Below are 16,706 nucleotides of genomic sequence, written 5' to 3'. Positions count from 1 at the left end.
AGGGGAAAAAAAGGGCTGAGAAACACTGAAATGAAGGATGCCATAGTCAGAAAGGCATCCAGAAATATTTATTACCAACAAGCAAAATATATACCAGTTTGCTAATAGTTCCTGTTTTAATCTTCTTTTATATGGCAAAGTATGGTGTAATACATTTTTAACTAAGGAAATAAGTAGGAGAAACCCCACCTTTTTAGTTCTCTTACATCTCTGGAAGCACTGGTTGAACAGTACCAAACACACACTGGTATACTGACTTCTCTTATCAGAAGTTTTATGCTCCTTCCAACCCCAGAAATACCCTTATGCTTTTATATTAGATCATAAGGAATGTGAATACAACCTATGTCCTTCTCCTAAAATTGTGTAAAAATCATGTGAGTGTTTCAGGAAAGATTCAAACCCTTGGATCAGTTGTATTTGTTATACTGGAAGCTTTTTCTCATGTCAAAGCTTTCCTTTTTTATTTTTTATTTATTTATTTTATTTTATTATTTATTTATTTATTTATGTCAACACTTTCTTATGTTTGTCCTTCAACTGGATGGAATGTCATCCGTTCATCACTGACTACTCACCAACTGCCCAAGACCAAACTGAATCTTAACTTCCTTTGAGGCTGAGATAAGAGTTCATTGCCCACAGAGCTTTTCTAATTAACCTCAGGTCTTAATGACCTTTCTGAACTTTGAATTCCTGTAATACACCACCACAAAATCTATGCTTGATTTCATGTCATCTGATACCTTCATCTTAGTTGTTTTATGTTTCTAGGTTATATGGCCTCAACCAGAGGCCTGGAGACAGATTATAATGTCATGTTCTTTCTCTTTCTCTCCTCTCCCCTGTACTTTTCTACTTCTTAAGGATATCATCATCATTATTTTTTTTTTTTTGCACTTGAATTTTTCAACATTATTTACTGATTTCTTTTTTGTTGTTGTTGTTGTTTCTTAAAATTATTTATTTTTTTTTAAATTTCTTTTCAGTGGTCCAGAATTCATTGTTTATGCACCACACCCAGTGCTCCCTGCAATACGTGTCCTCCATGATACCCACCACCAGGTTGGGTGAGCCTGGATATCATTATTGTTAATGTTTGAGCCATCAAGTCTAGTAAAGTTCTGAACCATTAATATTTATTGTCAGACAACACAGTTTTCCACTACAAGATATTCCCAAGACAGCGACTGACCAAGAAACTAGGATAACAGGCAATTAAAAAAAATAATATAGGGATAATTATAAGCATAAATATTCAATAAATTCATATCTTTATGAGGATTACATAAAAGTAAGTTTGAAAATAATTTAGCAAATAGTTACATTTAGTACAGAGCAAAGTAAACACTCAGTTAAAAACTAGCTTTTACAACACATATTGTTGTTATGTGAAATTTGCCCGAATCGGATGATTACTAATGAACTATTCCATTGCATTTCTCTGCAGAACTTTTATAAGTTCATGAAAATCAAAGATAGCAAGGCAAAATTTTTTTAAAAAATATGAACTACAGAGTTCATTGAGATATTTGCCAAGATTATTTATGAAAGAAATATTAGGGCACCTGGTGGCTCAGTCAGTTGAGCATCCAACTCTTGATTTTGGCTGAGGTCATGATCTCAGGGTCTGGGATTAACCCTGCACTGGGCTCCATGCTCAGCAGGGAGTTCTGAAGGAGAGTCTCTCTCTCTATCTGCCCCTCCCCCGACTTGTGTTCACTCTTTCTGTCTCTTGAATAAATCTTTTTTAAAAAAGAAATATTTAGATAAACAGCAAGAGAACATCTGAAAAATACAAATATATGCTATTATGTATTTCATAAAGGGGCTCTTTTTGTGTGTGATTATTTTTCATAAGAGTAGACAGGAAAAATAAACACACCAAAAAAGCAGTGAGATTTCAAACTAATTAGCTAAAAAAAATCTCATACCCAGACCTAATTCTCTCTTAATATTAAAACAAATACAAGAGCAGTTGTTTGGCAACATTTCATGGTGTTAAAATAAGGACACAGCATCTTAGGTTCAGTGATAATTTGGGGGTTCTAAATTGAATTCAGTAGTTTACGCAAAGGATAAATATATATATATATTTTCAGATTTTATTTATTTATTTGACAGAGAGAGAGAGACAGCCAGAGAGGGAGGGGGAGTGGGTGAGGGAAAAGCAGGCTCCCTGCCAAGCAGGGAGCCTGATGTGGGTCTCGATTCCAGGACCCTGGGATCATGACCTGAGTCAAAGGCAGATGCTGAACTGACTGAGCCTCCCAGGTGCCCCACAAAGGAGAAATATTCTAAGGTAAAAGGTAATATGCAGCTGATTTTGTTTTTGTCAGCTTATATTAAAGGAGACTACATAATGCAAATCACTTAAAATTCAGATACCAGGAACTACAATAGCTACATACACAGAAAGTGTATTTTTGTGATGATTTAATCTCTATAGAAATAAAAAGGTCTGTCTTTAACCATAAACTTCAAAATATAAACTAATTATCATTAATATATACCAAAGAAGTACAAAGGACTAAACTTGTGCACAGAACATGAAAATACCACATGAAGTTTATGAGAGAACAAAATTGTTATAAAAGAGTAATGCAGTAACTCTAGACTACTAGTACTATAGAGTGTGTGTATGTGTATATATATATATTTTTTCTTTTTTTTTTAAAGGAATGCATGTTTTTAAAGGGGATTAATGATATAGTCTTGAAGATGTACCTTGAAGGCTATACATTTTCATTACAGAAATTACTGTAGGAAAACTAGGGTGATGAAATTTAAAACTTGCTACCTTATTGATGTTATAAATTTTAGTACAAATGTATGAACTTTGAGAAAAGGAAAGAGGTCACTTTCTTTGCCTTAGCTGGAATTGAGCTTTTTAGAAACACATGATTTGAGCCGTGGCCTTATTGGGTAGGTAGAAGAGATAGTTTTATTTTTATGCTCTGAGTATCCGTCTCAGATTGTGTCAAGTTCAGCGGCTGACTTTGAGATGGTACTCAATGCTCCTTTCATCATAACTCTCTGAGGAGGAGGAGGACCTCAGTCATCCAAAACCAAGGATACAAGGAGACATGCTATTACAGTTGTAGTTTAAAGTAGTGGTTCTTACCAGGAGCCAGTTTCTGGAGACATTTCTGGTTGTCATGCTGGGGGTGAGGGTATGTGCTACTAGAATCTAATGGGTAGAGGCCAGGATTGTGACTAACCCTCTTTAAATGCACAGGACAGCCTGCCATGAAAAAGAGTTATCTGGACCAAAATGTTAGCACAGCTAGACCTGAGAAACCCTGCTTCAGGAAACGTAAGAAGAAACCTGACAGATGCAACTCCTCTCTTTATAAACTTTTCTTCTGGTTCCACCTTCCCATTTTTGCCATTGACATGTTAAGAGGTAATGGGCCCAAATCAGCTATAGGTTTAGTGGAAATGGGCCAAGGAGGTCACCTAGACCTGCTCTTTCTAATTAAGCGCTGTTCCTGATTCCATGAGGTTCAGCCAAACTCTGTGGGGCAGGGACACCAAATAGGACTAAAAGTCTTACTCTGATAAATGGAGCTGATATGCTTGGAGAGACCCACCTGCAGCCTCCCTCATGACATGCAGCTACAGCAGGCAAATGGCCAACAATCTGAGATGCTGACTGAGGTGGCCAGCTTTCTCTTTCCACTGGAGATATGCATTTTTCACATCACACGTTGCTGCTCTATTTTAGTGATTTCTTCATAACTTTTGTTCTTTTCCCTTTTTAAAAAGATTTTATTTATTTATTTGACAGAGAGAGACATAGTGAGAGAGGGAACACAAGCGGGGGTGGGCAGGTGGGGGGCAGAGGGAGAGGGAGAGGCAGGCTTCCTGCTGAGCAGGGAGTGATCCCAAGACCCTGGAATCATGACCTGAGCTGAAAGCAGGCGCTTAATGACTGAGCCACCCAGGCACCCCAATAACTTTTGTTCTTGAAGGTGAAAACTATAACCCCCCTCCCCACCCCCGCCAAGCACCTATGGAAGACATTTTGCTCAGAAGAATCTGCCACTGACTGAGTTAAGCATCTAGGCACATGCCGTGTGATCTGAGCGTACCACTGAAATTCTAAGAATTCCAGGGATTGTAAAAAGAGCACATTCTATGCATGTATTTGCAGGCACGGAACAGACTAACACAAGGAATTTGGGCTGCTCTGGAGTTTGAGATGCCATGGGAATAGAAACACAAGAGTAACTTTTGACAATGTAAAATTAGGAAATATTCTCTTAGGTGTTGCTGCTGTTACTGTTATAAAGATTTAGTGAACATTTCTCTGTGTTAGGCATGGTTCCAAGACTTGATTTACGTCAGTTAATCCATTTAATTGTCACAGCAACCCAAAGAGGCAGAGACTATAATTATTACTGTCTAACTGATGAGGAAACGGAAGCATCAAGAATGTGATTTATTTGTCCCATTGAGTGAGTGGCAGCGCTATAAACCCAGAGGGTCAGGCCTCAGTACTTGCACTTACCACTACTTTCTGTATTTGGTTACATGTGAAACATTAGAATTGCAAGAAGAAAAGAAACTTTGGGATGAAAGTCACATTGCATCCTATATTGCAAACCATTTTCTCCCCCCCCCTTTTTTTTTTGGTATTAGTAGTTAAAATTCTTTTTAAATTGATCCCTCTGGCATTTACCGAACCATTCTAGCAGTATAATCATAGGGAAAAATATCAGATAGGAGGATAAAACTATATGAAAAATGTATTCATCATATTTTTTATGATAGGCCAAAAAATATAAGCATTTTAGTCAAGTTACTATCATAGGTAATTATGGCACATCTATATGATGAAGGATCATTTAATCATTAAAATATCTCTAAAGTTTGTAATGAGACTGAAATAATTGTGCTATAATATGTAGTGTGAGCCTAATTAGCAAATAAAAACACATAGTTGCATGCCTCCAATAAAACTTAGGTCATCTCCATACTTAAAACATTCATGAAGGGGCGCCTGGGTGGCTCAGTGGGTTAAAGCCTCTGCCTTTCGCTCAGGTCATGATCCCAGGGTCCTGGGATCGAGCCCCGCGTCCGGCTCTCTGCTTGGCAGGGAGCCTGCTTCCTCCTCTCTCTCTCTCTGCCTGCCTCTCTCCCTACTTATGATCTCTATCTGTCAAATAAATAAAATCTTAAAAAAAAAAAACAAAAAACATACATGAAAAAATTTCAAAGGCCAAAAAACAAATTCTGTCACAGTCAACACTACAGATGTTTTAATAGGGTCTCATCTTTAAAAATCGAACAAGAAATCCAGCCACGGAAAACTACGTCTGTGAAACAAGGCTCTGATTTACCCTGATACACTGATGTGACTAACAACATTAAAAAATAATGTGCCTCAACTTAATATTTGTCCATATGAATCTGTCAGTGTGAGGGCACAATAGTAAGTCCTAAGTATAGGCCCTCTATGCCCCAGGCAAGTGCAGGATAGGAGTTGTCTGCTCTGTAGGACTGAAACAAAGGGACAGCAGGTGAATCAGAAGGAGGAGGAGCTCAATTGACTGGCCAAGGACCTGTCCCTTGTCAAGCATAAAAAACTATTTTTTGGTCTTAAGAGTCATCCTAAGTACTGGTCAATTGCTGAACTTGCATTTCAAAATGATAAAAACTGGAAGTCTGTTCTTTTCATCATCAGGTACTTTGCTTTGAGAGGTGTTTGGAACCAGGCAGAAAATCACAATCAAGGCTCAAATGATGAAGGAAACTGTGATAGAAGGAACCCGAAAAGTTAATTTTTAACATTTAGACTTCCTAAAGAAAGGTTATTCGACTGCCTCATTTCCTTGATTACTTTCCTCCTCCACTTGTCATTTGTTTGGAGAGAGCAAAGCCTCTTGCCTTCCTTCATGTCACTGAATTCGCAAGCTTCTTAACAAGAAATGGTGACATAACAGAGTATGAGAAAAGAGATGTTCAGCTCCGATTTTTTTTTTAAAAGAGCATTTTTGTTTAAAGAAACTTGAAAAAAATCCTCTGAGAAAAGCCTTTGTTTTTAATAAAAATGTCCAAGTTGGCTTTTCAATGGTGAGGTTTATTTTACTAAATGGCTGCAATTCTCCTGATAATTTGATTCATCTATTATGTGTCGGCTACACTGCTAATTGATGTTCCAGGTTGTTTTCTGAGAAAGTTATTAATATGCTTTAGGGAATTTTGGGGGGTTAGTTTCTTGTACATAACCTTTACCTCCTTTTTTTTTTTGTAAAAAAATGGGTCAGTGTTAAAGTTAAAAATAAAAGTAAAAAAAAGTAAAAAAATGGGTCAGTGTTAAAGTTATAACTAATTAAAATATCTTGATGTAAGTTCTAGAGTGAGTCTGTACTGTAGAATAAAATCAGTTTAACTTTGTGAGCAAAACTGTGTAAAAAGACAGAAACTGTACAATTTTTTAAAAAGTGTGCTGTGAAATAGATGAGATCAATTACAGGTCTGCAGTACAGCCCAAGCAAGAGCCCTTAGCACCTGGTTTTCCCCAACTGCTCCCTCCTCACCTCCTCTGCAGAAGTAAGTGCCATCACAGCAGAGACTTCTGTTTGTTTTGTTAATTGCTGGAGCCCTGATGCCTAGAACAGCGCCTGGCAAATAGCTGGCAACCACTAAATATCTGTGCAATCAATGAACAAATGACTGACCAAACTCAATGATTTCATCTACCTCCCTCCCAGAAATATGGAAATGTTGACAGATTATCAGGTGATACCATAAAGCCCATTAATTCCCCTCTATAAGCAATACGGTTGTTTTAGCAGTTTCATTTATGTTCACTTTCAAAACTTGTAAGATAATTTTAAAAATAGCTATGGTATGGAAATAGGAAGAACAGGCAGGAAGCTTTTACATGGACTACGTGGCCCCATAGCAAAGCCATGTGTCCTGGGACATGGGCTCAAGGCAGCGACACCTTAGAGAAGACACTCCCAGAGACACATGGCAGTAAGCTGAGGTCTCCTCACATCCACACAGGCCAACTACTGTTTTACAAAGTTACTCATTCACATCCTTGACTTCAGGTCTTTTATCAGGAAAAAATTCAGGCAGAAAGTAACTGCACAGATGACTTTCATAAATTTTCCTTCATTAGCAATACAAAAATTTGCTTAAAAATTCTTGTCATTTATTTTTAATGATCAAAACAAATGATCAATCAGTGAGAACATTTATCATCTCATCCTAAATACAATCTTTTGGCTTCAGGTTCTTGCTGACTTAGAGGACAGGATCACGCAGGGTGATGGGACCTTAAAACAGGATATTCTAGAAGCTTACTCCAAAGGGAGATTATGGACACTAGAAGGAATGCCGTGCAGGAGTGGCTCTTACACCTAGGAGTGCACATCAGAATGTCCTCTGGATATTTTAAAAAGTACACCTACCTAAATTCATCCTAACACCCCACTTCGTCTCAAGGAGTATCTCTGAGATGGATGCTGGGCAGGTATATTAAAAACCACCACAACAAAACACCTTAGAACAATATGTGCTGCTGATGTGAAGTTTTTAAACTTGCCAAGAAGTAAATAGGGTTTTGAAAATGAACGTTAAGGCAAAAAAAGATGAACTTAAATGAACATTAACTGAATTGTTTGATTATAGCTAGTCATATTAACTTTCATGTTTATATGTGAAAAATTAGATGGAAAATTAAGAAATTAGATGTTTATTTTAGTACCACTCAGTTTTTGGGATGCCTGGGTGGCTCAGTCGGTTAAGCGTTTGCCTTCAGCTCAGGTTAAGATCCCAGGGTTCTGGGATCGAGCCCCATATTGGGCTCCCTGCTTCCTCTGCTCCTCCCCCCAGCTTATGCTGTCTTGCTCTCTGACAAATAAATAAATAAAATCTTAAAAAAAAAAAAAGAACTACTCAGTTTTTGAGCTGAAGAGAGGTCTACTCCAATTCCCTTATTACAAAAATGAAGTCCAGGGGCTCAGAGAACTAAAATGAGCTGCCCAAGATTGTACAGATAGTAGGAAAGTCGGCTCTTAAAAGCTTTCTCTTGGCTGAAGTGACAGCGAAAAGTAAAGTAATAACATATAAAATCCAGGGCAAATGGAATGATTAGTGGTAGTTTAAGGAGGCCACATGTCTGCTGTGGCCCAGAAAGTAAGCAAACAGCAACACCTCGGGCCAGAAGCACACTGCAACGGGGTGTGGAGTTGGAAGCTACCTCATAAAGTCTTGTTACCATCCCCAGCCTGATGTGAAGGTTTTGTTTATTTCAGAAAAATACATTTCTATCTTGTTTAAGTCAATGTTGTTTGGGGTTTATTTATATGCAAGGAAACCTAATCCAAACTGATGCAACATTTTGCTCAAATACTACTTTATCAGTAAAGCCTTCTTTGACATTATATAATAAAGAGCAGAATTCTCCCTTATGCTCTACTTCCCTGACTCCTGAACAGTAATATCATATCATATCATATCATATAATATAATATATATATGTAACATAATCAGTAATTTTCTTGATTTTGCTTTCTTTATCTCCATTCCACATAATTCCATCTGACATACTGTGTATTTATTCAAGTTTATTTGTTGTCTTTTCCCCCTAACCAGACATAAGTTCTATGAGGGCAGGAACCCTCATGGTTTTGTGTTACAAACATGGTGGGATAGAGGGATGGCAAGGGGAGGGCCAAGGAAGGGCACAGCCCACCTTAAAGGAAAACCCAACTGCTTAACTTTTATTGGGTCAAAATTTAGTCCCCTGGTGACACATTGCTGCCTGGGAAGTTAGGGAAAGTAGTTTTATATCACTGTACCCAGCCAAGGAAAGGAGGGAGAATAGCTCTTGGAAGGCCACTAGCAGTCTTCACCACAGACCTAAGAAAAAATAAAGAAGTATCTGAAAAGGATGTCTGGGGAGGAGCATTCCAGATAGAGAAAAGAGCAGAGCAAAGTCCCGAGATGAAACACGATTCTCAAGGCTGAAGAATAGCAAGGAAGTCGCTGTGGCTGGAGCTGAATGAATATGAACACTGGCAAGAGATGAAGTCAGTGATGTGCCAGAGGGCCCAGATCATGTATACTTGTAGGCATTTTAAACACTTTTGTTTTTACCCAGAGCAAACAGAACATTTTTGGAAGATGCTGAACATAAAAGTTAACACATCTGACTTTCATTTTAAAAGGGTCTTTACTGCTGCATGGAGAAAAGACTGTAGAAGGCACAGAGTGATGCAAGCAGGCCAATTAGGAAGTCATGGAGATGCTTGTGGCTTTAATCCAGGAGCTGGGGAGAAGACTTTAGATTCTGGATATATCCTGATTGTGGAGGCAATAGGATTAGCTGATGCATTGGACATGGGGCAGGCAGGAGTCAAGGATGATGCCAAAGTTTTTGGTCTGAGCACTGAAAGAAAGAAACTGTCATCATGGAGTTAGAAAAGATAGCAGGTACAGATTTTATGGGTAAATCAGGAATTTGTAGCTTTGAACATGCTAAAAACTTTAAACCAATAACTTTGCGCATGCATAGCTTGAGATGCACATAACATAGAGGTGGAAATGTCATGTAGGGAGTTGAATATAGTGGCTGGAGATGAGAAGCTTCAACTAAAAATACAAGTTTGGGAGTCATCTATCAGTAATTGGTATTTAAAAACCAAGTAATTAGAAGAGGTCAACTAAGGAGTCAATCTAAATAGAGATGGGAAGAGATCAGACTACAAACTGATATCCCAATTATGCCAAGGTCAGAGAGAGAAGACCCAGAGAGACTGAGGAGTGGACAGTGAGGTAGAAGGAAAAACCAAGAGAATGTCCTAAAAGGGAAGGGGAAAGAGTTTCAGCAAGGAAGGGATAAATACAGTTGCCAAGTAATCCAGCAACTCTAAAACATGCATCTACATAAAGACTTGTACATGAATGTTCACAGCAGCATTGTTTGTTATAGTCAAAAAGTGGAAACAATTCATACATCCATCAACTGATATATGGATAAGCAAAACGTGTCTATCTGTAAAATGGAATACTACCCAGTTATAAAAAGGAATGAAGTACTGATGCATGCTATAATATAGATGAATCTCAAAAATATTATGCTAGGTAAAAGAAAGCAGACATGAAAGGATACATTATTCCATTTATATGAAATGTTGAGAATGCACAAATTTACAGAGACAGAATAGCTCAGTGGCTGCTGGGAATGAGCAATGGAAAGTGACTGCAGATGGGTACAGGGTTTGTTTTTGGGACTGATGAAATGTTCTGGAATTAAATGATGTAGACAGTAAATAAATAAGTAAATAAATATTTATTTATAAATAAATAAAGTAAAAATTACTATACTCTAATTTTATTTATTTATTTTTTAAAAGATTTTATTTATTTATTTGACAGAGAGAGATCACAAGTAGACAGAGAGGCAGGCAGAGAGAGAGAGAGGGAAGCAGGCTCGCCGCTGAGCAGAGAGCCCGATGCGGGACTCGATCCCAGGACCCTGAGATCATGACCTGAGCCGAAGGCAGTGGCTTAACCCACTGAGCCACCCAGGCGCCCCACTATACTCTAATTTTAAAGGTTAATTTTATGGTATATAAATTATATCTTAGTAACACTGTTATTTAAAAAAGGAAGGCATGATCAAGTGCTTCAAACGCTCCTGACAGGGTGAAGAGGATAAAAATTGAGAACTGATCCCTGAATCTGGCCATGTGGCATCACTTGACAAGAGCTGCTTCATTCCATAGTGGGATTGATTAGTGGTCCAGGAAAAAATAGAGAAGAGGAAGTGAAAACAGCAAGCTTATATAGTTTCTTTCAAGGAGTTTTGTTGGAAGGAAATGGGTGATTGCTAAAGGCAGCTGTGGAGAGTCAAGGGAGAGGGTTTCTTTTCTTTTCTTTTAAATAAGAGAAGAAATATTACAGCATATTTCTATGCTGATGGGAATGATTCAGTAGACAGATGAAAAACTGATGACCCAGCAGAGGGAGCAGAGCGCTGGGAAGGGTGTGAAGGTATGGACTCTGGTTCACAGTGGAGGGCTCATCTTGGACAGGAGCAAGCTTGGCACACTATTGTAACTAGAAGAAAGGAGAGAACATGGCATGGGGGCAGGTACAGAGCGGATGTAAAGGTGGGAACAGGTAGATATTCTCTCTTCATGTTCTCTGTGAAATAGAAAGTAAGGTCATAATCTGAGAGTGAAGGGTGAAAAGGGGAATGCTAGAGGTTAAAGATCAAGGAGGAAGTAGAAAACAGTTGTCTAAAAGAGAGGAAGAGTGGAAGACTGGAGAGTGTGGCAGTACTGCCAGCAATGAGGGCTGACCTGAAGTTGGTACGCATGTACTTAAAGTGAGACCTCAAACCTAAAGCTAGTCGAGGGAAGAAAATGACAAAGATCAGGGTGGAAATAAATGAAACAGATTAAAAAAAAAATAGAAAAGATCAATGAAACTAAGAGCTAGTTTTTGAAAAGGTAAACAAAATAGACAACTTTTTATTTATCTATTTATTTGACAGAGAGAGAGAGAGAAAGATAGCAAGAGAGGGAATACAAGCAGGGGGAATGGGAGAAGGAGAAGCAGGCTTTCTGCCAGGCAGGGAGCATGATGTGGGGGTCGATCCCAGGATTCCAGGATCATGGCCTGAGCCGCAGGCAAATGCTTAATGACTGAGTCACCCAGGTGCCCCAACAACTTTTTATTTCCCCTATAAACCTTATGGGATAAATAAATCATAGTTATTTGCATGGATAAGGTTTGTAAACTAACAATAAGGATAAAATATAAACTAGAATACTTGGAAAAAATAGAATTACTATACATATGAATTCTGCCTGCATGATTTGAATAATAAAGATGGTTAATAAATAGTATTACACACACACACACACACCAGACAAGTTTTAGCTAAACTCACAAAGGAAAAAAAGAGGACTCAAGATTAGAAATGAGAAGACATACTACAACTGAAATACAAATAATCATAAGAGTCTACAAAGAGGGGCACCTGGGTGGCTCAGTGGGTTAAGCCGCTGCCTTCGGCTCAGGTCATGATCTCAGGGTCCTGGGATCGAGTCCCGCATCGGGCTCTCTGCTCGGCAGGGAGTCTGCTTCCCTCTCTCTCTCTCTGCCTGCCTCTCTGCCTACTTGTGATCTCTATATGTCAAATAAATAAATAAAATCTTAAAAAAAAAAAGAGTCTACAAGGAACAATTACCTGCTAAACAAACTGGACAACCCAGAAGGAACATAGATTCCTAAAAACATACAACCTACTAATAATCATGAAGAAATGGAAAATCTGAATAGACTGATTGCTAATAAGGAGTAAAGATTAAATAAGTAATCAAAATCCTCCCAATAAACAAAAGTCCAGGAATAGATGGGTTCACTGGTAAATTCTATCAAATGTTTAAAAAAGAATTAATATAAAACCTTCCCCCCCAAAACAGGAGGAGAAAATATTTCCAAACTCATTTTACAAGTCCAGAAAGCCCTGATACCAAAACCAGACACGGATATTACAAGAAAAGATATTACAAGTCAATATTCCTGATGAACATAGATGCCATGCTTAGTGAAATAAGTCAATCGGAGAAAGACAACTATCATATGATCTCCCTGATATGAGGACATGAAGAAGCAACATGGGGGGGTAGGGGGATAGGAGAAGAATCAATGAAACAAGATGGGATTGGGAGGGAGACAAACCATAAATGACTCTTAATCTCACAAAACAAACTGGGGGTTGCTGGGGGGAGGTGGGATTGGGAGAGGGGGAGGGGGCTATGGACATTGGGGAGAGGAGGCGAACCATAAGAGACTATGGACTCTGAAAAACAACCTGAGGGTTTTGAAGGGTCAGGGGTGGGAGGTTGGGGCAACCTGAGGGTTTTGAAGGGTCAGGGGTGGGAGGTTGGGGGAACAGGTGGTGGGTAATGGGGAGGGCACGTTTTGCATGGAGCACTGGGTGTTGTGCAAAAAGAATGAATACTGTTACGGCTGGAAAAATAAATAAAATGGAAAAAATAAAAAAATTAAAAAAAAATTTCAAAATAGATGCCAAAAATTCTTAACAAAATATTAGCAACCTGAATTCAATATAAATTAAAAAGATTATACATACTGATTAGGTGAGATTCCAGGAATGCTTCATTGTTCAACATCACCAAATCAATGTGATACATCATGTTAACAAAATGAAAGATAAAAAAATCATGTGATCATCTCAAAAGAAAAAGTATTTGAGAAAATTCAACATAGATTGAAAACTCTTTTTTTTTCTCTTTTTTAAAAGATTTTATTTATTTATTTGACAGAGAGAGATACAAGTAGGCAGAGAGGCAGGCAGAGAGAGTGAGAGGGAAGCAGGCTCCCTGCCGAGCAGAGAGCCCGATGCGGGACTCGATCCCAGGACCCTGAGATCATGACCTGAGCCGAAGGCAGCGGCTTAAACCACTGAGCCACCCAGGCGCCCTAGATTGAAAACTCTTAAAAAACATACCTAAACATAATACAAGCTATATATGATAAGTCCACAACTTAGCATCATACTCAATAATGAAAAGTTAAAAGATTTTCCTATAAGATCAATAACAAGAAAAGGATGTCCACTCTTGCCACTTTTATTCTATGTAGTGCTGGAAGTCCTACTTAGAACACTTAAGCAAGAAAAAGAAATAAACAGCATCTAAGTCAGAAAGGAAGAAATAAAACAGTCTTTGTAGGGGACATAATCTTATATATAGAGAACCCTAAGACTACACCAAAAAAGTGTTAGAATAAACTAGTTCAGTTAAACTGTAGGATACAAGATCAATATATAAAAATCAATTGTATTTCTATATACTAATAATGAACCATCAGAAAGAGAAACTAATCATATTCATAAATGTAATAAAAAGATTAAAATACCTAAGAATAAACTTAACCAAAGAGTTGAAAGACCTGTACACTGAAAACTAAGACACTATGGAAAGATAGTGATGATGACACAAATAAGTGTAAAGATAATCCATGTTCATGCATTGGAAGAATCAACATTGCTAAAATGTCCATACTACTCAAAGCAATCTACAGATTCAATACAATCCCTAACAAAATTTCAATGACATTTGTCACAGAAATAGAACAAATAATCCTAATATATGTATGGAACTACAAAGCCCCTCATATAGCCAAAGCAATTTTGAGAAAGAATAAAACTGGAGGTATCACATATCCTGATTGAAAACTATATTACAAAACTATAGTAAACAAAACAGTATGGTAATGGCATAAAAACAGACACATAGATCAATGGAACAGAACAGAGAGCCCAGAAATGAACACACACATAGACGGTCAATTTATTTATGACAGAGGAATCAGAAACATACAATGGGGAAATGACAATCTCTTCAATAAATGGTTCTGGGAAAACTGGACGGCCACATGCAAAAGAATGAAAATAACCCTCTTAGACCACACACAAAAGTCAACTTAAGACAGATTAAAGACTTAAATAGCTGATGCCATAAACTAGAAGAAAACAGTGGTAAGCTCTTTGTTACCAGTCTTGACAATGATTTATTGGATTTGACACCAACAGCAAAAGCAGCAAAAGCAAAAATGAACCAGTAGGACTGTATCAAACTAAAGCTCCTATACAGCAAATTAAAACAAAACAAAAAGCAACATAAGGAATGGGAGAATTACAAATCATCTTTCTGATGAGGGGTTAATATGCAAAACATATGAAAAGCTCAATAGCAAAAAAAAAAAAAAATCCTATTTAAAGATGGGCAAAGAATCTGAAGACATTTTCCCAAAGACATACAGATGGCCAAGAGGTACACAAAAAGATGCTCAACATCTCTAATCATCAGGGAAATGCAAATTAAAACCAGAATGAGATATTGCTTTATACCTGTCAGAATGGTTAAAATAAAAAACACGAAGAAATAAGTGTTGGAGACAATGTGGAGAAAAGGGAACTTTTGTGCACTGTTCGTGGCTGCTTAAATTGGCATAGCCACTATGAAAAACAGTACTTTTTGTTTCCTCCAAAAGTTAAAAACAGAAATACCACATAACCCAAGAATTCCATTTCTGGGTATTTATCTGAAGCAAGCAAAATCACTAACTTAAAAAGATATCTGCACTTCCATATTCACTGCAGCATTATTTACAACAGCCAAGACATGGAACAACTTAAATGTCCATTGAAAGATGAATGGATAATGTGGTATGTATATATGCCATGGAATATTACTCAGCCACAAAAAAGGGAAATGCTGCCATTTGAGCCAACCTGGATGGACCTTGAGGGCATTATGCTAAGTGAAATAAGTCAGACAAAGAAAAGTACTATATGATGTCACTTAAAAGTGAAATCTAAAAAAAATAAACTCCTAGATACAAAGAATAGTTTGGTGGTTGCCAGAGACAGTGGGTTGGAGGGCAGGGAAAATGGATGAAGATGGTCAAAAGAAACTTCCACAGATATATGATAAATAAGTCCTGGGGTGTAATACACAACACAGTGACTATAGTTAACAATACTGTGGTGGGAATAAGGAAGGGATTAGGGAAAAAACAGTGATTTCCCATGTCATCCCTTGACTAGAACTTCCAAATATCTGCAGAGTCTCAAGGGTACACTACAGGGTACACAAACATGGAACCTAGCTTACCCTAGCTATCAGCCAGGACTGGGAGATCTGTGCTCCTCTACACAACTGATGATTTTAAGAAATCATTCAGCTAGGGGGAGGAGAGGTAAGATGGTGGAGGAGTATGGACTGAAAGGACATCAGGTTGCAGAAGTTCAGCTAGATAGTTATCAAACCATTCCAAACCCCTGCAAGCTCAACAGGAGATAGAAGAAAAGCAGCAATTCAGAAAAATCGACCACTTTCTGAAAGGTAGGACGTGTGGAAAAGTAAATTGGAAACCACAGGAAGATAAACCGCAGGGAGAGGGGCCAGCTCCCGGCAAGCAGTGGAGCAGTGGAGCACAAAATCAGAACTTTTAGAAGTCTGCTCCAGAGGATATCACTCCAGAGGCTAAGCAGGAGTGGAGCCATCACAGGGACAGTGTGTCTCAGGACCTACAGAGTCACTGAAAGATTGGAGGTGTCTGAGTGTGGCAAAGTTCCCAGGTATCGGAGCGGGGAAGCCAACTCTGTCTCTACAGAGACAGAGCCGAGGAGTGAGCTCTCAGCTTGGGGTTACTTTAAACCATGATCCCTGGCAGAGTTGGGCCACTGCTCTTCGAGCAGGGAACCCACAAGTGGCAGATCCAGGGAGATTCACCTGCCTCCAGAGGGGTTGTGCACCAGAGACAGAAACACTTGGTCACAGGCCAGGTGAGCCCAGAGTGTGCCGGAGACCAGGGAGATGGGAGTGATTGACCCCTTTTCTCTGAGGGCGCACTGAGGAGTGAGGCCCACAGCTCTTGGCTCCTCTGGGTTGGAGATTGGGAGGCCGCCATTCTCATTCCCGTCCTTCGAGCTCTAAGGAAAGCATTCAGGAAACAAAAATTGCCGAGAGCGAACTCCAGCAGATTTCTTAGCCTCCACCCTGGCAGGGGAGGTGCAATTCTGCCTCGGGCAAAGACATTTGAGAATCACTACAACAGGACCCTCCCTGAGAAGATCAGCAAGAACATTCAGCCAAGACCAAGCAAACTGATCAAGGAGAACAGCGGAACTTTAGAGCTAG

At 38.6% G+C, this 16,706-nt stretch overlaps 1 protein-coding gene across 3 annotated transcripts in view; it reads right to left on the bottom strand.

Annotated features, from left to right (window-relative positions):
- Nucleotides 1-16,706, bottom strand: part of FAM13A (family with sequence similarity 13 member A) — a 364,348-nt gene that overhangs the window by 138,053 nt on the left and 209,589 nt on the right. The gene's annotated exons all lie outside the window — the stretch shown is intronic.

Source organism: Meles meles, chromosome 2 (assembly GCF_922984935.1).
Source record: "Meles meles chromosome 2, mMelMel3.1 paternal haplotype, whole genome shotgun sequence".
In the NCBI taxonomy this organism is placed as follows: Eukaryota; Metazoa; Chordata; class Mammalia; order Carnivora; family Mustelidae; genus Meles; species Meles meles.
This window is presented reverse-complemented; position numbering and strand designations above follow the sequence as displayed.